Source organism: Pleurodeles waltl, chromosome 10 (assembly GCF_031143425.1).
Source record: "Pleurodeles waltl isolate 20211129_DDA chromosome 10, aPleWal1.hap1.20221129, whole genome shotgun sequence".
NCBI lineage: Eukaryota > Metazoa > Chordata > Amphibia > Caudata > Salamandridae > Pleurodeles > Pleurodeles waltl.
Genome location: NC_090449.1, coordinates 820762656 through 820786877, shown reverse-complemented (window position 1 = coordinate 820786877; position 24222 = coordinate 820762656).

Sequence of the window (24222 nt, the reverse complement as noted above, 5' to 3'; positions counted from 1 at the left end):
GTCTTTGATCCTTGTATTGTAGGTGTGGTTATCGATTTCTACAGATTCATGAGTTTGCTTATGGCCTTCAAGCATTTTTTTGATCCCTCCGGTTTGTTGTGTAGCCATTTTAGTTATAGCTCCATGCACGTTATTTTAACACACTAGGCCGCTGTGCACTTTAACCTAGATATGTTTTATTCAGTTTTGCATTATTATTATTATTACAATCATTATTTTACAATCTTGTTTTATTTTCATCTATCTAACTGTTTTGCCTAGGCCAGCACTCTGTTCTCAGACAAGACATTCTTGATCACTCTGTGCTTAATTCAAGGCTACAGTTCGGTACATTGCCGGAGAATGTGGTAGAAGTTTAGTCGCCAGCATTCGTAGAAAATACACATCCTTACGTGTCTTACACTTCCTTGTCCCCTACACATTAGAGGGAGATTCCAGACAGGGAACCACAACTGTATGCTGATTGCAGAAAGCTTTGCTACAGATGCTAACGCAGACCACAGGCCTTTGCTCAGGTATGGGGGTTGATGTCTTCCCAGGGGAACCTGAAAGGCAGAACTAGAGCTTAACACGCTGTGCTCAAATTATAATATAGATAGGAAATAGTTCATCGATCATAGTGACAATATGATAGCGCTGTTTTTGTGCTTCACCCTTCTCGTCACACTTTTAATACTGTCGTGTTGTGTCGTCCTGGTTATTGCAGCTCACGCTTTGCTATGTAAGATGCAATCGTTTTATTAAACTCATTATTAAAACATCTACTGTCTCTGTTTGTCGTTTATATATGAGACTGAATTGTAAATCAGAGAACCGGATACGACCTGAGTGACCACGACTTCCCTGAGAAGCCTAGTATGTCATGCGCTTGGCTGCCCAATCATCACTATCCTTTGGTAGAGATGAAGCACTTCTAGTTAGCCGGAGCAAAACCCAGATTAGAGCGACAGGTGTCACCCGCAGTGGGTTTGACTCAGTCTCCCACACCGTGGATGATTCTGCTGCTCAAAATCCAGTAGTCTCATTAGAATAATGAATGCCTACATGACATGGCGCCGCCAACGTTTGGTCAGGCTCTAATTTTCAGGTCCTCCGGAGTATCTCTGTCTCATTATATATAATGACACCTCAATACCATATGCGGAGACGCCCGTGGTACTGAGGATTTCCGCCCCAGCTGCGTAGGCTATCCTATTTGCAGCCAGAGGTTCTTCAAGCTTGAACCTTAGAGGAAAGCCCTATTTGGTGTGCCTTTTCTGAACTTATAGTGTCACTACAATGGCGAAGCCACAGCAGGTACAAATAGCGGTTAATATGAGACAACCTCTAACTACACATTTATCAGCGAATGGCCCTGCAGCCCAGGGGGGGTCCATTCACATTTGTGGTGGATGCCCACGCAGCTTATAGAACAGAACTTTTTCATTCTTGGGTCACATTTCCAGCAGTTCATGGGAACACAAATACATTTCACCAATATACACCTGCAAATGCTCCTGGACAATACAGAGCATATGCACATTTAGAAATACCTCTATCTTATCAAGAACATAATAATTGGCTTGATGGTGTCCTACCCCACACAATGTTATCAGTAAGGTTAGGTCCTCTAAGTAATGAAGGTCCTACCTGGCCTTTATTGGTCACTTATACACCACATCCTGTGGTTGCAAATTTAGCGGTAGCTGAGGTTTGTCGTTTATATACTGAACTAACAGCGATATATAGACGATTAGTACAATTTGTAATGCAAACATTAAATACAAACCCAGCATGTGCCGCTCCAGCTCACCCACATGCAGCAATGCCAGGTATAAATCCTGCAACTGTACATTCGATTATGGGTAAAGTACCTGCCAAACGAGAGGAAACTCCGTTTTGGTTAGCACAAAAGATCAATGCGCTGGAGGCAGTATTTCCCGATACGGGACCTCAGGATAAACATAGAATATTAACAATGTGCTTGCCCTGTGGGATGGTCCCTACAGTAGATAACGGTAATACCTGGGGCACTGTGTTTGCCGCGCTCTGTACAACCGCACTTGGAACACTGACACTTGCCAATTTACCGGAGGTGTTGAAACAAATTCAAGATGAATATGGGGCTACTCCGGCCCTAGATTTAGGGAAGCAATTGATGGGAAATTTTGCCACAGTATCCTCAATCATTTTAAGTAAACTTAAAGGGGAAGCGTGGCACTTGCAGTGCGCTTGCGGCTCCGTGACGTTCCGCAACAGGATCAGGAACGAGAACTGCCTAAAATAATTGCAGAGACCTATTCAAGTACTGGTCGAGATAGTCTAGGGGCCAGACCACAAAAAAAACAATTTCAAGGTAAATCGAGTAAAGATTCCCCTAAGCAAGCACCTGAGGGTAATAAGAAACGTTGAGATAAGAAGCAACATACACATAAAAAAGAGAGGGGAGAATCTCCGGGTATGGAGACCCCACAGAATAGATATAATCTCAGAAATAGAGACAATATAAACAAACGCCTGATAGATATCAATATAATGATGCACGCCAATCTCTTTCCTTTCAGAATGGGTTCAGAGATTCCAAAGGCAACACCATTAAACACAGACATCTGTGGGGGAAAGCAGCAGATCTGAAAGAGACGCTACCAAATGTCCACGTTGTACACACACTTGGACACCAGCGCGTTGGGATACAAATTGCTGGAAATACATTGGCTGATGAAGCCGCAAAGTCAGCACTCGTTTGAGTTCCAAACTGGACGCCGACATTTGGGCTGCCGTGACAGCTACGGCTGATGGTAAGCCCTATCCTAAAAGATTTCCTAATAAATATTACTACCGAATGGGAGATCGCCTGAATGCTGAAGTTAAAATACCTGGTGTAGGCATAAGGGATATTCCTAATAAATACATAAGACCAGGGTTGATTAAAGCAGTGCATGAGGGGGTGGCATCTGCCCATGCTGGTGTGGCGGCTACAATTTCGATCTTGCAGGCCTGTTATTGGTGGCCAGGTCTTTACAAAGAGACCAAGCAGTACGTCCTTTGTTGTGACATCGGTCAACAAATTAAAGTTTCCACTACCAAGTGCCCGTCGCAGACACCCCTCTTAATTTCTAACAAACCATTACAATGTGTGTACTTGGGCCATTGTGGTCCCCTAACACCAGATAGTGCATACAAGTATATTTTAGTTGCTGTTGACTCATGCTCCAGATTTGTATGGGTGTGGCCACAACGCTAGGCTGACGCTCGGACTGTTATTAAAGATTTGCAAGTCTTTATCGGTACACATGCGGTTGTGGCTTTCCATTCGGACCATGCCCTGCTTTCCCCTCAAGGGCATTCATGGACGCCATGGCTTCATTGGGGGTCCAACTCTAGTACTTGTCTCCATTTCATCCCGAGGGAAATAGTGTTGTGGAGCAATTAAACCATGATTTAAAGCAATCCTTAACAACCAGAGTCTTAGGTACGGCTCGTAGTTGGCTTAATCACCTATATGGAGTCCAGAGAGCACTAAATAATCTGCCTAGATGGTCCCTGGGAGGTCGTACTTCATATGAGTGCCTGTTCGGAACTCAAATGTATGTTCCGGATCTTGATGGTCCTTGCATAGAGGCAGGAGAAACACCTTTTGACATAAATGAACGTGTCACTGTCTTACAGGAATTGCGACAGTTCTGTGATGATAATTTTTCTAACAGTGCTGCCTCCACAGGAATCAAGGTTGTGCCTGTAGCATCTACTGGCTGGATTGCCAAAGTTGGGGATCTTGTACATGAAAAAGTCGCTGTGAAAAAGGAATTTGGCCCTTCTTATCGAGCACCAGTCCCAGTACTCAGGCTACACGGTACCAGAACAGTGATTCTACCACCGTTGGCAGGTGCCAAAGAAAATCGTTTTGTCTCCATCGACAATGTCAAACTACACCATGGGGCCGATCCTGCACAGCCGACCAAGAGGAATATCCAGTAGTTCCTGAATCCCTCTCACTACTGGCGAAGAAGTTCCTCTACAAGTTGAATGTACCAACACCGACACCTCTCCGAACTTGGGGAGGGTGGAAGATGATCTTGCATTAGTTCCACTAACATCAAATAATTTAGAAATATTTGACCAAGCTGACTCAACTCTGACACAGACGCATGGTGCTATCTATAGTGTGCCACCACAGGAAACACCAACTCCACCACTGACAACGGCTCCGCCATTTGCACAAACTGCCTCTGGATATTTTGCCGACTTCAAATGATGACTTCTCAGACTCATTTGCCTCTTCGACAGCTGACTTGTCAAGTGCACGTAAGCTAAAAAACTAGCTTAAAGAAAGGTATTTTATCTTTCCATGGAACTATCTGTGGCTCTTTTTGACTGTCTTAGCCTTTCTACTTTGGATTGGTTTTGTCATCACCTTTTTCTTATTAATACATAGTCACTTTCTTCCTGAAAGATCAACAGTTGAACTGGTGGAGGAGGTTTTAAAACCACATTTTTCATCACATAAAGTCAGAAGAGACTTATCCTCTGTGAACATTTCCGCAGTACCAATTCCTGATGGGATTGTTTGGGACAAAATAATGTTTGATATATATGGTCCAACGGAAGTTATTCAAATACCGTATGTGTTCGCACTATCAATGAATGATATAGTAATACCAGGCAATGTTTCTGATGAATGGGATGTGAAAACAGGTGATTCTATGATGACTGAATTGCAATATTATACTGTCTAGGCTAGGGTGATGTCACAGCAATTATGGAATCACTTGGTAGATGTTCATTGATTGGGGAGTCTTCAGCACTACTTATCAGATTTTTTTTACAGTTATTTTTGTTTTGTGATGAATATTGGATATATTCCCTTTGATGCAAATTCTGTGGGATTCTGTGTTTTTATCCTAGCTTTCCTTGCCCATTTTCTTTGCATTTTAGTTAATTTAATGAAGGGAGGGCTTTCTACTCTTGTGGAGGGTGATGTCACCGAAAGGGATACTTGTGTTTGCCCACCTTTGTTTTCATATTTACTGATCACATGTGTGCTATAGTCTTGGCACTTGTGTGCCACTGTTTCCTGACTTGTTCCTGTTCTTTCCTGTGCCGGGTACTCAAGAGAATACCTGCTGGTTGGTTAATGAAAATACTTGATTGGTTTGTTTCCAGTAGACTGACCAGAATTTTGGGCCAGGTGGAGAGTTTATCTATTATCGGGCCATAAAAGCACGTCTTTAGGGATGAAGAATATAAATCCTGAACCCTAGTAATCAGATTTGTCATAGTTTCAGTTTTGTGTTAATACCTGAGATGTGTGTCGCCATTAAGTTTATGAGGTCAATCTGGACATCCAATTTATCAGATTGGAGGTTTACGGCATTTAGTGAGGATTGCAACATTATCAGAAGCGAGATCCACTAATCTGGGATTTTGTCAGCTTGAGTGGCTTGATTTTAAATGCCACCTGCTAGCTTGAGGGTAATTCATTTATTGCCAGATTGAATGTTACCATTGTCTTCTGATAACTTTTCTGTTCCCTAAGTGGAAGGATCCCTAGCATTTTTAATTTGGACCATTGTCTCTGGTGTGCCTCTGGCTGGTGTTTTGTCTGCCAAATTTGCATCTTCATTTGTTTTATTAACTTAATTTGCGTTGTATTCTAAGTTGAGGTCATTGTGTTGCTTTTCTTGCCTTTCTTCATTTTATTGCCTTCTATTTCTGCTCAATCATCCATTGTGTGATCATGAGATTGTCCTGGCTTCCAGGGCCTGTACTAAATTCATATTATTTGAGATGAAGATTGAACGTGACCAGGAAGTATTCAATACTTCACTGACTGTCTTGTCGACAGTTATGAACATTTGATTGCTATTCCAAAGTTTGAAATAGTGTAAATAATTACCACCCACTAAGCGTAGTGTGGAATGTTGTTGGTCCAACACAAGAACCTGAGCTTCTACTTTAGGCATTGCATATGTTGCTGCAATAGGATCTTTGAGAAACTCACATTTGTGATGTTTATTGGCTTTCCAGAAAGAGGACATCATTGAGATGTAAAACCAACATATTCAGGAAGGACTCCTTGCTCAGAAGACTTTAATTTATTGTTCCTTGTTGATTTGTTGCCCCACATTAAGTCCATTTGTTTTGGACGTTTCCTTGTTTTGGGAGGCACAGGTTGGCGAGATCTTCCTGACCTCATCCGGATCCTTTGTTGTTGTTCTGTGGGGGGTGATGTAGGTCAAAGCGATTTGGTGAGACAGACGCCGCCACCTTTCCTCAACTTGCAGGTATACTAGAGCTATGCACCAGGCATCCCTGGGGGGCCTCAATGGACTAGGTAACTAAGTGCGAAAACCCTGGTCAAGGATGAAAAGGCACGAGCATGGCTAGTTGTCTCCACTGTCCCATCTTTTTCGCTGTTTGCTGGCTTTATTTGGTCTAAATCCTTTCCTCATTGTCGCTTTACCACTCACAGGGGAGTTAGGAGTATCCTTTACCTTCAGATTTTGTTGTCTTCCTTTATCTTCAATGATAAATGGAGGGGCAGGCTGAGCAGGTGAATGTTGGGCGAGTCCGCCCAGTCTTTTGCCCACATTTAAGCACCCATGGGGAATAGGGGTGAAGTGGGGGGGCAGTTAGGTCACAGGCCGCACTGACTACTATGTCAGTCACTTCTGCACCACCAACTATCTACCACGAAGCAGCTCACATAAGGTGACTGCCCTGCTCGTTTGCCCAAATAGCCGAGTGCCCAATTGTCCGATTGCCACTGAGATGCCTCTGCTCCTGTAGATTAACCTACTGGTAGTTCAAGGGTCCCTGCAAATGCTACCAATTTGATGATTGTTTAATGGCTGATGGCTGTTTAATGGCTACCTGCCAATGGCTATTTGCGGTTTGTATTGCTGGTGGTATTGATGTTGGTGTTTAGGAAAGTAACTGTCCTGTCTCTACCCCCACCCCATTTGATGACTTGCTTGCTGGGCTTACTGTTGGGCTTACTAGCTCTGATGGTGGTTGGCAATAGAGGGCCTTAGCCTCCAAAATCACCAATGGCTACCAGAGAGGCTGACAAGGGCTGTCATGGGAGCTGAGAACTGCCCTGTGAGCAAAATGCAGTAATCAAGAGCATGCCTCTCTCCTGAAAGACTTGTGTCATTTAGGCTTGTAGGTTGCTGTTGCTGCCGTCACACTTGTCTACTTTCAACCTCAGCTACTCGTAGTCAAGTGCAGCAGCGACGGCAGTCAGCTTGTGTATAAAACTCATTGTGACTCACTGCCCTCCAGGAAGTGTTTGGGAAAGGTTTGGAAGCCACTGCAGACAACCAGCAGACAACCAGCGAGGCGGCACTGCCCCAACACTCCCTCTGTCACCATCTCTGACTGCCTCTGGCACTCTGGAATCATTCCAGAAACTCGACACAAGTGAATGTGAAAAATAGAAAGAGCTGTGATGATGAAAAGGAGAAATGAGGAGTCAAGAGGAGATGAAAAAAAGATGGAAGAATAAGGGAGAGGGAGAGGGAATGGTATGTGGTAGGTGATGGGATACGAAGGACTCAGAGGAAAAGGATTTTCCATATGTCACATTTTGGCACAAGTTAGACCCTGGAACTAGCCAAGTATGGTTTGCGAAATGTCGAGATCCACAACTGTGGGTTATTTTTTAGGGTGGCTAGAGCAATTTCTGGTTCCAATCTATCCCTGCACAGCATTAGGATAATTGATTCAGCTGAATTATCGGCAGTGATTTAATCGGACCAGGTCCTGATTATACTGCTTCAAAGTTGTTTTTCCGGCAGGCATATATTAAGATTAGTATTAGTTAAATTTTTTTAAAAAATTTTTTATTGCTGCAAATATTCTAACTATATAAGATGATGAAACTAGATTCAATTGTGGCATAAAAGTTTTGAACATTGAACAATAAACAGTTCTGGAGTAGGCTGCTGGTGTTTTGGCTTTGTCGGTGGTTGCTTTGTCAAGGTTTTTCCAAAACTTAATTGTTGAGGAAGCCAGATCCTCATCAAACTAAAAACAAAATAAGCTAATAGCAAAAATAATTTTGGTCTCATAAAGCACTCATTGCCAAGATAGTCGCTGGATCTGAAGGGAACTACTTTCTGAGTGGACATGCTCCTCGTGAGAGGGAAGCGCACTGTCAGTCACAGTGAATAAATCAATGGCTGAAATGAACTGAACCCCTTTTCCAATGCTGAATGTTGGAGTGGGTGGAGAAAAATGTGAATGACATAAGACTGACAAATGGATAAAGAACACTAACTGAACACCCCTATGGTTTGGTATATGATACATACAATTTTAGTAAAATCAAGACACCTTGTCTAACACTAAGCCTAATGAAAAAAAGCCTAAAAGCAAAAATATTCTAGCATAACGTTTCTAGATAACACTACAATTTGTGTGTTTGTTGTACCTCCCCAAGTGGCAAGGGTATGCCCAGACTTAGGTCTTATGCTCACTGCACAAATGGAACCAAGCTATACCTGACCGATGAACCCTAATAAGGGCAAAACCAATCCAGAAGTGCTTGTGTTCCAGTTCAGGGACGTCCTGGCCTGGCGGTTCTGACTGAACTGCTCCTATTGGACCAGGAACAAAACTGATTTGCATATGGCTACATCCAAACTGAGGTGGCATGGTGGGTGAAAAAACAAAGAAATAGAATGCTCCTTTGAACAAGTGCCAGTGGTTATACAAATTGCACACATTACTCCCATCACCTGTTGTGTGTTTGATGTACCGCTAAGGGTGGCAAAGGTATGCTCAGATGTGGGACCCATGGAAACAAGCTATAACTCACTGAAAAACACAAATAAGGGCTAAAGCTGTCTGATGTTGCTTTTATTTTAGTTCAAGGTGGTCCTGGCCAGGCAGTCTGCTATGGACTGTTCCTAATGCAGCACAGTCAAGACTGAATTGCATGTGGCTAGTTGCCAAATGAGGTGGAATAGTGCAAAAAAGAACAATGTGTTGGAATGCTCCACGAGTGATTGCCAGTGGCTAGACAAGTTACAAGCGTTCCTTCCATCACCTTTCATGTGTTTCATTTACATTTTTGGTTCTAATTTATGATTGGGAATATAAACAAAATCACTGAAAATGTTGTTGCTTAACCCCCTCAGCTATCACCTTACTACATAAACAACAGCCTAAAAACAAAACAAAAAAAATTGTATCAAAGAGCACGCACTGCCAATATAGCCACTAGTATAAATAGAACTACTCTGTTTGCAGATGTTCTTCTTCTGAAAGAGCAGAATGGCGTCGGTCTTTAGAAAACAATATTGAGTTTTAAATATTGTGGGACATGAATATCACTAAATAAACATTCCTTTACCACCAAAATACTGTGGGAATGAATATAGTGAGCAAGAATATTTGTTTTGTTTGGTAAATAGATTTCAAAAATATTGTTTAGTGTTGTTTTATTTACTATGGTTGTAAACATATCTTTTTTAATTGATTTGATAAGTTTTAGTTAAAAGATATTAGCTTTAGCTGCTACTATTGTTAGTATAATTGTTATTAATTATTTTGAATAAAGTTTGTAATTTTGAGTGTTTTAGTCATTTATTTATACATTTTACGAGGCTGGTGGGCTGACCGCTCCCCACCATCCATGTGGGGAGATTGCTGCAGAGTTGACGGTCTACCCCCGCCCTATTACGATGTTCCCACTGTGCTGACTGACAGAAACCTCTGTATTAGGAGGTTTCCACCTGTCAACCCAATGGAAACAGTGCGGCGCCATTGGCCTCAGCTCTTCATGGAGCTGAGGCCATTGCTGTTGCAGAGATGGGGCCCCAAGCACCTTTGGAATGTGTACTGTTTGCCATACCAGACAGTGGGCATTCCTAGGGTCTTGGGAAGGGGGGCACTTGCACTTACCCCTGCAGCCTCAGCACTACCTTTCCACTAGGCTTTACATGCCTGGAAACCTGCCATGAAAAAGCTGGGGGAAAGGAGACATGATCAGCACTCAGGTACTGAACTCAGCACCGCCCTGGCTGACCACCACTCCGACCGCTGCCACCCCTCCGGGATCCTTGATCCTGGTGGTGGCAGTGGTCATTTGGCGGTACGACCGCCCGAAGTGCAGTGGTACGACCGCCACCACAGCTTTGGTGATCCTTGGACTGCCAAAGTCGTACTAAGGGCCTTAGTGGAGTAGCAGGTTGTTGGGATTGTAGTGGAACAAGGTGGGAAGATAATACACTTATACATCATTTAAATGAATTGGCAAATTCGTTTTTTATTGTGAATTATTCCTTTAATTGATTAATAATAATGTAATATTTTTAAATTATTAAATTATTTTCTAATTTCATTTGTTAATTTTAATGCACATTTTAATTTAAGTATTAGTAATTGAAGGTATCTTTTTGAGTACCATGATGTTGGGTTTGTAAAGGACTAGGGTAGGAAGTTAAATAAAATAAAATGTATTTAAATGTAATATTAATTCATTTATTATTTTTTAAATACATTTTATTCAGAAGGAGTTCAGGCAGTCAAATCAAATACAAGTATAATCAGCAGAATACAAATTTGTATGCTAGGGGGTGTCAACAAAGCCCAATCCCTTACAAGACATAGCCGCATAGCCGCATGGCAACGAGGGCAATTGAAATAGTAACAGACATACACCTACCCACTCCACCTTTAAGCCCTAACATGACATCCCCTGTGTCAAGATGCAGATCACAGTTTTATAACTGGGAGAGAGAACCTGAAACTCTATCCCAATATGATTAAAGATGTGGGCAGCTATCAAATATGTGGACATGGTCCATGGCCAACAGCTCACATTGAGAAAAACTCTCCCTATCAGCATTACCAATTGCATCCTTTTTCCATTTGCATATTTTTTCAGGTGTGTAATAGAGCATTCACAAAGTCTTAAATTGTTGTAGTTTCAATCTCTCTGAGGTGACAAAGAAATATATGACTTCAAAAGAATCTTTAAGGTCAAAGCCCTGCACCTCAGATCCAATCTTAAGGCTCCAGTTGCTTGCCAGACGGTTAAGATCATATTCTTTATGGGCAGCAAGGATGTGATAAAGTTCACAAATAGTTAATCAACGATCCATATTATACAGATAGGTAAACAGCTCAAAGTGATCACTGTAAAACCTATTGGAAGCACTGTGTTTATTTATTTTTTAAACATTTTATATTGATTTTGTAGTTCAGGTCAAAAACAAGGCCTATGAGACCAGCAATTAGTCAAATAACAAACAATTGAAAAGTCCATGAAAAATACAATTGTCTTCCCAAACATATCCTCCTTCCCCCACTCACCTCTACCAGTATAACAGGATGTAAGTCCATGAATAAAATGAAATATCTCACAATCACCCTGGCCATTTTCATCTAATAAAAAGCCTGACTTCATCATCAAGCAAGGAAAACATTGTTTGGATAGGTTCCAATTCAATACCCCTATAAATATCCCATGCCTGTCAGACTTTGGAGTGTTTCTGCGGGCATCCTCTCCCTTTATATACTGTCACTTCTATCCTCATACAGTGGTCCATATTATTCTTCCATACCACCGTTGATAGAGGAGTCACAGCCATCCACTCGCGTGCTATGTCCCACTTAGCAGAGTCAGGCCTAAAGATAAAAGTGACAATCAAGATCTATTGCTACCTAGGTCATTGGTAAGATGCATCAGAGTAAGCTTAGGTCTAAGGGGAATGACCACACAAGAAACCTGCCCAAGCAGGCTGTCATTCCTCACCAGTATTTCTGTAGAGCCGGGCAGCTCCATACTTTGTGTAAAAATGTACTGTCCCCTGTGCCACACCGAAGACAAGTCGGGGATGATATTGTGCCCATGCGCCGGGGTCTTTGTCACGTGAAATATATTCTATGGATATATTTGAGGTGTATGAACCAGAGTGAGGCTACTATTCCGACCATATGCGTCACCCCCAGCGCCTCTGTCCAGTCCTCATTTTTGAGTGCTCCAACTTCTGCCTCCCATGCAGTCCAGAGGGCCTGGCACACATTGGGTTGATTAAATATGAGTGTTTGGTATATCTGTGCAACCTTTTGGTCCCTCAAGTCACCCAGGAGTATTTTACCCTCTAGTTGATTAAACTCTGGAAGGGTCTCCAGGTTTGCTATGTAGGGGGACAGGGCATGGCGGAGTTGGAGATATCTATGAATCTGACTATGTTGTAGTTGATAGTCGGTGTGGAGAGTTTGGAAGGACTTTAAGACCATTACATGCATTACATCTCCCTATGTAGAAATGCCAATGAGGTACCACTCACAGAACCCCTGCCATGTAGCTAGCTGCAAAATCTGCCTACCTCTCCATAGAAGTGTCCATTTAGTTAATTTGTTCCACCTCCCCATCTGTTGGCAGGAGGAGTGCCACCAATTGAAAGGCACCCTTGTCGCAGGGGGAATACTTTTCCTGTCTCCCATCACCCACCTCTCAGATGTATAGGTGGAATCGCCCTGGATACCATAGCAGCAGTCATTGATGACCAACAGATGTGAGGCCTGGTAGTAAGATTTGATATCCTCTGTGGTGATTCCCCCGCAGGAGGTTGACTGAAAACGCTTACTTAGTGTGATACGTGAGTTCCCCCCATCCCAGAGGAAAGTACTAAGGATAGTGTTCATCGGACAAAACCATTGTTGCGGCATGTTGTAAAGGTAGTTCTGTAGCTGATATAGAATGGAGGCAGGGGCACCATTTTGAAAATGGGTAAGGGGTTCGTCAGTGACAATGGCAAGATAGACCATATTTGGACATCCTCATGTAGGTGAGCCAGAACCAGCTCCAAATTACGTGACCATGCAAGGGTCTCATCAGGGAAGATGAACACTCTGAGATATTTAAACCTGTCCATGGCCACCCAAAAAACAGAAGCCCAGACGAATAAACTGGGGCCCCCCATCACTGGAAACACTGTTGACTTAGATAAATTGATGCGTGGGCCCGATGTCTCCCCGAAGGATCTGCAAAACACAGGGCCCGGAGTCCGCCTGGGTGGAGAAGAAAAAAAAGGACGTTGTCTTCATACAGATCTATTCTGTCTGATGGCCCTCCCTCCCATTCAAAGTTCTGTACCTGGGCATCCAATCTGACCTACCCTGCCAACGTCTCCATAGCTAGAGCAAACAGCAGGGGACAGGGGTTTTACCTGTTGCGTCTCCTGCTGTACAGGAAAATAAGCTGATCTAGTACCCACCACATGGACCGATGCAGTTAAGTTATTTGAAGTAAGAGCAAAACCGGGGGCCAAAGTTGAGGCACTGAAGTAAAGCAAAGAGGTAGTCCCAGCTAACAGAGTCTAAGATTTTGTCAATGTCAGCTAGGAGGATCTCTCCTGGGCCACATTGTAGAAATGTTGAATATTGTGGTGAGTGGCCCCACGAGGCACAAACCCTGCCTGGTCCAGATGGATCAGATCAGGAATCAATTGCTCCACCTGGTTCAGCAGTGCCCCGGCCATGATCTTAACCTCCAACTTTAGGAGAGATATTGGGCTGTATGAGAAATTCTCAATGTTGTCTGGCTGGAAGTTCATACACCTCCCAACCATCAGGCAACCCACACAATAACAAAAATGAATGAACAAAATAACACCTCATGAATGCTTGTTGTTAGGGGAGCTTGGCTCACTAAGCACCTCTGAATGAAAAGCAGCCTGTTCAGCAACACACAATATGTAGTCAAGCCCCTAGTAGATCTGTGCCTTTCTTACCTGCGCAGCTATGGACATCAACCCCAGGGTCAGCAACCAGCACTGTCCTTAAAATGTCAGCCACCAAAGCCATGACCGTTTGCATAGTTTCCTGAGTTCTCTATGCCCATGAGGTACCTGGTACAACAGCAACTGGAGGGAGCAGCCACCTGAGCAGGTAAGGTGGAGACCCTGAGGCCAGCTGTCCGTGCCGGGAACTACTTCTGCCACCTGACTGGTAGGACCCACGTCCTTAAAAGCACTCTACTGAGCCACCGTCTGCCCTCTCTTCCAGAATGGTGTGACCAGGGGCATGTCATCCTCCATCCCCTACCTCTCGTGGGTTTGACTAGAACCAGACCACCTCCCCTGCCCCACCTAGTTTCTCTCTCAAGTATTGGCAAGTTGCACTGTAACTGTTTTCTCACTTCTGCATTTCTGTTACAGGAGGAGCTAATTCAAGCGTCTCACCTGCTGGTATTTAATGCCCTCACTTCACCACTCACCAGCAGTTGTACGCCAGCTTTAGTAACAATATTACTTCCTTAAAAACAGCAAATATTATGTTATTAAACCTCCATATAAACAAAAAACATAAGCAGGTAACATTTCCTTTTTAATATTCAGAAATACCCATAATAGGGGCAGAACAAAATATTGTTTTACATATTGCCTACTTCTCACAAAGACGTATTCAAAGCACAGTGGCATATCTGTCACATTATAACTGTGTGACTATGGCACATCAATTCCGGCGTTCTGCTGACTTTACTTCAGAGGTAACGATAAGGAGGCTAATAATAATAGCTACCTTTTACATAGCGCTACTAAAAGGTGACATTTGTTTGCGAGTGTTACAAAAGTGCCGACTATTGAAGGACAGCTCGGACAGAGACAAGGAGAGACTCCACAGTCAATCAGTGATTACTTCCGGTGTACTATGATTGGCTGATGTGTCACCAATTGCAGGCCCCTTTACACATTAGCATTCTTCCCAATACCAGATGGCTCCTTTCAAGCCTGGTGCTGACAGTGCTCACTGAACGGGCAGCAGACAGTAGAAAGTGAAACGATTCAGCACTACAGAAAGGCCTACTGAGTGAAGCGATGGATGTGTGCCTGAGGCTGAAAGCATGGAGTACTATTAATGAAGCACTGCTAGTTTGCACTGCACTTTGCCTAGAATGTGCAAAGCAGAATTGAGACAGGTCTCTTTTTAAATTGAAATAGTGGGGCTGTGCACCGGTAAACTCCACCATGCGGTGGTGGACAGAGATTTTGCCGAACTCCATGCTCTAAGCAGAGTGCGAAGTGTCAAAACTCCACAACCCCCACCTAAGGAATGGAGTTTACTGGCTGCCCCTAAGCCTCACCCCTCTGAAATGCAACGCATTTCATACTGTTGAGTACACTGAAGTGGGAACACTAAATTTAATGCCTCCAAAGTCCAGCACTTTCCCTATTGTTGCTTAGACTGGAGTGTGAATAGTAAATCTAACCCCTCTGAAGTCCAACAATTTCCCTACTGCTGCTTAGAGTGGATTGGGAATAGTAATTCTAACTCCTCCGAAGACCAACCCTTTACCTGCTGTTTCTGAAACTGATTTAAGTTCATCCCAGAAAAGTACACTAATGGTGCACTCTACCTAAAATCTGGATATTTAGATCATAAACCCTGTTGGGTGGGAGACCGTGCCCGTCCACAGTCTTGACTGCAAGAAAGTAGTAAGTTGTTGTTGCATCCAGAGGATCTTTCAGAATCTGGTGACACATCGTGACTTCTGCCACGCTGTCCAGCAGGGTCACTGACCCAAATCTTGTTCTTCAGCAATGTTCTAAATTTTTCTGGCATGTTTAATTGAAATTGCTGCCACCTTTTTCATTTTAAATTGTGGCTTTTGTTTGGGGATTTGTCTTCTTTCTTGTCTGAAGACCGATGTGAGTCTTTCTTCTGTTTCACGCAGTCACGACGTTGCTCTGACTGGCCCACTCTCTCTCTACATCTATCTGGTGCATCCTGAAAGGAACAAGAGGGATGTGAATCGGTATATCTGTCAGGAGCCTTGATATATTCTCTATTTCTGAGATTATGGGGGTGAAAAGTACCCCCAACAGAATACCGCTACGCGGTCAGAAGACCGCTGCGGTTATTCTGTGTTTCCCGCTGGGCTGGTGGGCGACCGCCAGAAGGCCGCCCGCCAGCCCAGCGGGAAACCCCTTCCCACGAGGAAGCCGGCTCCGAATGGAGCCGGCGGAGTGGGAAGGGTGCGACGGGTGCAGTAGCACCCGTCGTGATTTTCAGTGTCTGCATGGCAGACACTGAAAATCTTTTAGGGGCCCTCTTACGGGGGCCCCTGCAGTGCCCATGCCATTGGCATGGGCACTGCAGGGGCCCCAAGGGGCCCCACAACACCCCTCACGCCATCCTGTTCCTGGCGGTCAAAACCGCCAGGAACAGGATGGCGGTGAGGGGGTCGGAATCCCCATGGCGGCGCAGCAAGCTGCGCCGCCATGGAGGATTCCTCAGGGCAGCGGAAAATTGGCGGGAAACCGCCGGTTTTCCGTTTCTGACCGCGCCCATACCGCCGTGGTCAGAATGCCCTTGGGAGCACCGCCAGCCTGTTGGCGGTGCTCCCGCGGTCGTTGACCCTGGCGGTCAATGATCGCCAGGGTCAGAATGACCCCCTATATCTCCTTTCAGAGCTCTCCGGGTGTGGAGAGTCTGCTCTCTGAATTCATCTGTCTTTATTTTATTTTTATTTCTCCCAGCACTTTTTAGAACCCTCTTGTGATTGTTTAATACCTTCCTTAATACTAACAACTGTTTTTCTTTTTTCTTTTTTTGGATGTTTACATTATTTTTAGTAATATGTGTTTCGGGGGTTTAATATTTTACTGTTTAATATATTGGTCAAACTCATTATTACATTTATAATACATCTGTTCACTACATTGTAAATATTTACAATAGACAATATTGTTTATTGGTGTTTACTTTTTTTATTTATTTTTAACTCAATTTTATAAATTACATGTATTTGCAAAATTGGATAATTAATTTTGGAGTTTGGAACAAACATATTTTAGTGAAAACAATTTTTCATTATAATTATTATATACATTTTATACATTTAATATTTAGATTGTATTACTTTAAATTTTATATATTAAAAAACAATATTTGACCTATTTTTGGATCACATTCCCCTCCGCAATATTTTTGAGTCGATATTTATGTTATTATACATGTATAGGAATACAATATTGTGGTAAGCAATATTTTTGACATAATTTTTTTTGTCAACAATAGTTTGTACCACAAAATTGTGTCAGGGAACAGTGCTGTCACATACAGTGAGATCAACCAATGGCTTTTGGGTGTCACCATCATTTTCTATAATTTATGATGTCCATGGATTAAAAGTTGTAAACTGTTTGATATGGTGTTGAATGTTCCGGGGATGGATTGCGATATCTATTATGATGTAACCCATGACTCTTCTGCTTTCAGAAAATGTCTGAAGGGCATTTTCCATGACTAACCTTTTGGGAATTTTATATACATTCCTTTTTTGATGGTTTTGTTGTCTTCATGTTTTTTCTTTAATTATGTGGTTTTAATCTTTGACTTTTTTATAACTAAACTCACAGACCTGGAGAAGAGAATCATACCTCAAAGCATGTGTTGGCTGTTTGTGTGAAGCTCTAATAAAGATTGATTTTACTGATGCTTGGATCTAAATGTAATTGATGTTGCCATAAAGGAAACAGCTAAATAGAAGGAGTGTGGGTACTATTTAGACACCAATGCAAATCCACACACGTTGATAGTGGGCTGGCCAACTGCCTCATGTTGTATGCTTTAGTGTGTAGAAGAAATATATGAATGACACAGCAACAGATCAATAGATGAAGAGGGCTGGCTTAAAGCACCTATTTATGTAAGCAGATTATAAATGTCATTGCAGTAAAATACCTTTAGTAAAAATCAAAAGGTTTTGGCTAAAAACAGACCTAAAAATACCAGAGGGATTCTACTGATCAAATAGTTAAATAGATGAACCAATATAAACCGTTCAAGCCAAAAGTCTTTCTCAGCACTGTTCCTGAATGTCTAGTCCTCATCAAGGGGAGTGTCAAAGAAGATAGTTAAAAGAATAAACAGCAATTTGTTGGAAGACATTGTCTGACATTTGACCCCTGCCATCAATGTTATGATGCAGAAGTCAAAGACAAGGTGAAAAACCCAAGTGTTGCACAAGAACAAGTGAAGCAGAAACTCGGTGAGGGAGAAGCATGTGTCCAGTCAGGCATTTTGGAACACACTGTCCCAAATATATGACTAAAACATGTTGTTGGAGGGTAGTGCCATTAAAATGGCTTCTTAAAATGGCCAAACCAATTGCATCAGACACCAGTTTTGCTGCTAAACATATATGTAATATGGAAATGGGTTTCAGTGCATATTTATGATGTGTTGATCCTATTGAAATCGTTTTATCCTTAACACTTCAGAATTACGAAAAGTCTCCTTTTACTTTCCTTGCTGCTCATATTATTTTGAAATATTTCTATAGTTTATTCACAACTATTTAAATGTTGTGTTTCATAAAACAGCTGACATACTACAGCCTTTCTTTTCATGCTCCCTGTACCCTAAAAGGATTGTCACCTGGTTCATATTACAAATGTCCTTCATCACGCAGTAAGAGGAGGGGAAAGAAGACACAAATCTACATTTTACAGGAATAAACAGCAATCTGTTGGAAGACATTGTCTAACATTGTCTGACATTTGACCTCTGATCTGGGATGCACAGCAAATACTACACGATAAACACAAAATAGAAAGGCTTCTTTATTGCTCACTCTCCTCCTGTCCTCCTGCATGCTTATTTTAAGGATGCTGCTGCATCATCCACACCACTAAGTCAGCACCCCTGATTGGCAGTCCATGGGCACTGAGTTGTACCAGGAGTATCACTTGTGTCTTGAAGAAAAGAATTGTTGAACATATTAGAGTAAAAAAATAATGATTCCAGTTATGTCTATATATTTCAGTTGTGCCTTACACATTTATCTTGATGTATGTTTTATTATATTGATATAGTGGAGTGGTTTTAATCAATGCTTGGAATTATGTATGTCATATTTTAGAGTGGTGGAGGTATCATGTTTTTAATGTTTCATTTTAGTTTAAAATAATAGTAAAAAATTGTAATGACTTGTTATTGAAATAATACTTTTTATATTTAAGGATTTTGCTGTAATATATCTTTTCAAAAGTTAAAAAATAGTAACTTATATTATGACATTCTGATTTAGGCCCAGATTTATACTTTTTGACGCAAACCTGCATCACCGCAGGCTTGCGTCAAAAAGTACAGCGCCGGCTAGCGCCATTCCAGGACGCCAGCCGGGCGCCATATTTAAGGAATGGCGCAAGCCAGTGCTAAGGCCCAATTATAAATTACGCTAACCGGGTAGGGGAGGCATAGGGCAAACTGGAGGTTGTGCGGGAAAGAATTGTGCTAGTCAAGTTAGAGTAAAAAAAAATGACTCTAACCTGACTAGCGCCATTGTTTTTACGCACAACCCCCAGGGACATGACTCCTGTCTTAGTAAAGAATAAAAAATCTAAAACCTTACCTGGACTTACCTGGGATGGGTCCCCCCATCCTTAGGTGTCTTCCAGGTGTGGGTGGGGGTGTCCCTGGGTGCAGGGAAGGGCATCTGTGGGCTGTTTCGATGGTCTCTGACCATGGAAAATGGCCCACAGGTCCCCTAATGCCGTCCCATACCCAGGCGTTAAATAATGGCGCTAAGCAGGCTTAGCGCCATTATTTAAGGCCCTCCTCCTCCTATGTGTGATTTTTGCACAGGAGGATAAATAAAACGCAAGGGCCTTAGAGTCATTTTTTGCCCGGGAATGCCCACCTTGCATCTCATTGACGCAAGGTAGTTTTCCGCAGGCAAAAAATTCCGTTAACTCCAATATTTTGACGCTAGACGAGTCTAGCGTAAAAATATAAATATGGAGTTAAGTTTGCGTTAAAAATAATTACGCAAATCCAGCGCATACAGAGTATAAAAATGGGCCTTAGTGTTTTGTGTAGTATTTGTTAAGATTCATTCTTTTAGAATCCTATAATCTTCATTACTTTGAAAAATATGAATTATGTACATAGGAGTTTTGTAAGCATTTGCTTGTTAATTTGGTTCGTACTGTGGTCCTATGTTCTTGTGGCGGAGTAGGTTATAGAAATGTTTGAGCTATAACTTCTAGTTAGCAGAGACCTTGTGTTTTTTTTAGAAAGCATATGACTTTATTAGTTAACATCTCATCAATTTGGTGAGTTTGTTTGGAACGTTTAGGGCATCTTTGTTGTGCTGCGGGTTGGCTTTCAAGTTGGTCCCGATAGCTATGAAGTTTTAAAAAATATTTCTATGAGATGGTATGCGATAGGGTGGCTTCTTTCAAGAGTGTCTTGGAAGGAGTTATTCCACCTTTCCACTGCATTGGTAGTATTCGTTCCTAGGACTAGGTAAAGAATAATGTGCCATGTCCCTGTCAAGACAATGTCATTGTCTATGGGGACTAGTATCTATGTCTAGAAAGCCCTCCTTTCCTAAACGAAATCTGGAAGCTTTTATATTTAATATTTTATGTAAAGATCCTAACCTCCGTGCAGACCACCTCTTAATTACAATATTTTTTCTATAATGGAAAACATAATTCTCAAATCTACTACTGTGATTTAGATCATCCATTTGGGCGTTCCTTTTAGCACGTCCTTTTCAGATTGTATGCAAATAATTTCTCAAAAACAGTCAAGGAGCAAAGTCCATGTCACTGGCAGTTATCTGTCAAAAAATACAGTCAATCTAGAAGGTGAACCTCAAGGACATGTAGAAAGAACCCCCTATATTTTACTGGACAAACTTTCTGAAGCTTTGTTCTAGATAAAAACTTTTCTTTAATGGAATATAAATACTTGAAAGGATAGATAATTTTTGGCTTTCTTCTGAATTTGCCAAATGTCAATTCGAATTGCACCAGCTTAAGGTCAATGGCATAAAGATCATAAAATAGAGTTAAAATGCATCTAATCCGAAATGAGCAAAGAATATTATGCAAAAGTCAGAGAAACATTATATTTTCTTTAAAATTGTCAAAGGACTGCAAGTAACCTTTTTCTGTTAAAATAGATATACATCTTTCAGTTCCGATTTGTGAAAAACTGTTAGAGTAAATTTCTTAGAAAATGAAGTCTATTAACCAACATAAGGAATCTAAAATGACTGTCAGTTCCTCCTCTACCATTTTAAAAGTCCCTTTATTCCTTGGAACATAATTTGTGAAGCGTTTCATCTCATGTTATAACTACTTTTAGCTGAAGTCATTTTAAAAAGTCACTTGTCCTGCTCCGCACTTGACATCTGTTCATCTAAGTGCATGCTGAAAATGGCGACCCTACTGATTAAGGTGCTGCTGCCAATTTGTAATCACTATCTAGAGTTCAAAATTGTCCCCCAGTCTTGCAACAAAGCTGTGGTCAAGCCGCTACCTTAAAAGCCCCATTGGATCCTTCTGACACTAACAAATGTTGACCTATTTTGTTACTTTCGTATTTATCTAAGGTCTTAAAGAAACTAGTTTTTATTTAATTATGAAATTGTGTAGGGTCTCAGTTAACTCCTACGAGGCAGAATTCTGTCCTGAACAGAGTACTTAACTCGCAGTAGTGTCGTTTTAGACGACCTGCACAAAGAAATGAATTCTGATGGTTCAGGGGCTTTTGTGGTGCTGGTTCTTGCAGCAGGTTTGAGACCACTGAACACACCCTTCTTTTAAAGCTTAGGGCGGTTGATGTAAATGGTATAGTTACCTCCTGAAACAAATACATTTTGACTAATCACCAACAGACAAGATTAATGTCTCCTTTTTTCTCGGCTGTCAAAGTCGTCGACTGTGGGATACAGTAGAGTTCTATTTTACCACTGTACCTTTTCACTATCTATACCACTTTAAAAGATGGCAACGAAATAATATATGTATGTGCATTATACCTAACTCATCTTTGTTCTGTTCCCTTCACTTTTGCAAGTTCAAATTCAGAATCACTGCCCTCTGACAGTTTTTCCAAAATTCGTTGGTGGATGTCTGCTAAGGGTTCAAAACAGAAGCTGACCACAACTGAAGTACTTTCAGCACCATCCAAAATCCAGATGAATGATTTGTATTGGTCAATAGCATTAGGCCCTTCTCTTCTAATGTTCAGAATCTTAGCATTTACATTGATTACTATCATAGTTTGGTTTCCACTTAAAAACCTTTAGAAAAACGATGTCCGCACTTGACAACAAATTAATGATTCCACTGGTTAATGCTCCTGTCTAATGTAAATGTCTGATTCAATATAAGAACGCTATTCTTGGTGCAGCTCTGAAAACACTTATCTCGTTGACATATGTTGTCCAAAATGCAGCAGCTTAACTTTGTGGGCTAAGGAATTTTGATTCCATTACACTTAGGGCTTTAAGTAGTAATGGCTTTAAGTGGGTCGGGCCCTGTCTGGCAGTTCTGAAAATCAGGTGCTGAGACAGGTTCCTATCAGGCTCTCCATTTTTGCCTCCACCCTCAGGATGAAAAATAAAATCTAAACCTGCAGCAGTATCCCCTGCGCTTCCTTTGATGTAACTTCAAAGAGACTGTTATAGTTCTTTCACAGTCTCCTCATTTCAGAACTGAAGCATTTTCAATATTATATACACTGAAGCCATTATTGTTGCTTATGTATCTTATGCAACTAACAACAGTTGACAAAGGCAATGGTCCTGGCCTTTTTTAGGTGTAATGTTATTTGTATTATATATCTGGATGCAATGACAAAAACAAGCAGCAAAATACCAGTTGGTCGGCACACCATGCTAAGCATAGATTTTTACCTTACGTGTTTTTAAGCCACACACTTAATTGCATCGGCCACATCCCTTTGAGAGACCCTTTCTTCATCCCACTTAAAGCGCTGGTTACACCCACCTTTCAGAAACTACTATTGTTTTATGTGCAGAAAATAATTTAAATCAAAGGTCATAGTCAGTGCTTAGTTTGTAAATAAAAATATGCTGGTGCCCAAAGCCCTCTTCTTAAACACCCGGCTGCTGCAGTTAAATGTGCGAGCACTAAATAGTGAGGCAGCATAATCCTGAAGCCATTCTCAGGCATCTTCAATCCATTAAAGCCACTCAGAGCCCCTTCAGCTCATTCTTGCAGCTTTCTCCCATTGAGAGGCTTTCTCGTTTTTCTCTTCCTCCCTCTTTCCCATATGTGTCTTTTGCTTGCAGTAAATGATTGAGGCAGAAAAATAAGCACCAGCCCTCCAAAAATAAGTGCCCGTGCTCCGCACCGGAAACAACAAGAACAAAGTAAGCACTGATCATAGTGAACAAATACATTAACAACAATGAACTGGAATTTCTTGCTAAAAAATTTACGTGCTACAAACCATGCCAACACTTGCCTTCAAGACAAAAATGCCTGCCTCAAACTCCGTGGGGATGGATCACTACCTAAATGGAGATAAATCCTTCACTATGATGGCAGCTAGATTTAGGAATACTCTCTTTATTAATCTGTGTAGCGTGTTGGAGTGTAGCTTTTATAATCAAAATTAACATGTAAGGAAGCTGAGTAGAAAACGCACTAATATGTTTCTAATGTACGCACTTGAAATGTGCCCACAGGGAGTGGCCACCAATGTATACGATGATTAATTAAATTGACTAATAATGAATTATTAATGTACTAATGTATGATTCTGTTTTAGCATTAAGAGTTATGTGTTAAGGTTTTGCTGAATAAATCATTAGACCTTAGTTAGCAAGAGTCTGGGCCTAGCTGCTTGGTCTCATATTAAATGTGTTTTTCTAACATGCACTGTGCGTCTTCCTGAAGGACATAAAGCTGTACTTTTCCAGAAGTTAGAGATGTGTGTAGCCATAGTAAATTCTTTCTCATGAGACCCAACTTGCTCAAGGAGACATTCTTGTTGAATGCAGCAGTGTAATTCGCAACAGGCACAAGGTCGCCTGAACTGGTAAAGACAATGGAGCTACTGACTGAAGTTGTGCGTGTAACTTTTCCTACCTGCCATCTCACCCGATGAACACGTCAATCACAGGAGCCAATGAACTGTATGAGAACTGTCTTAGGTGAAAATTCTAGTAAGGTGACCACTCAACCATAGGATAGAGATAGTGGTGCACCAAATACCGACCAATGAGAAATTTGAGACTTGTCTGGCAAATTCAAATTAACGTTGTGTCACAAGGAGACATCAGCCATTGGGGGGACACCCCTGTTGTTACTCTGGCATTCTGTCTTTACCTTTGCTGCTTGATTCTTAAAACCATCCTCACCTTGTCTTGCCCGATATCCATTTCTTCTCCTCCTTAAGAGGGAAGAAGCTTTTGCCCTAGTTAGCTGAGACTTTGCTGTTTTATCCTGGCGGATG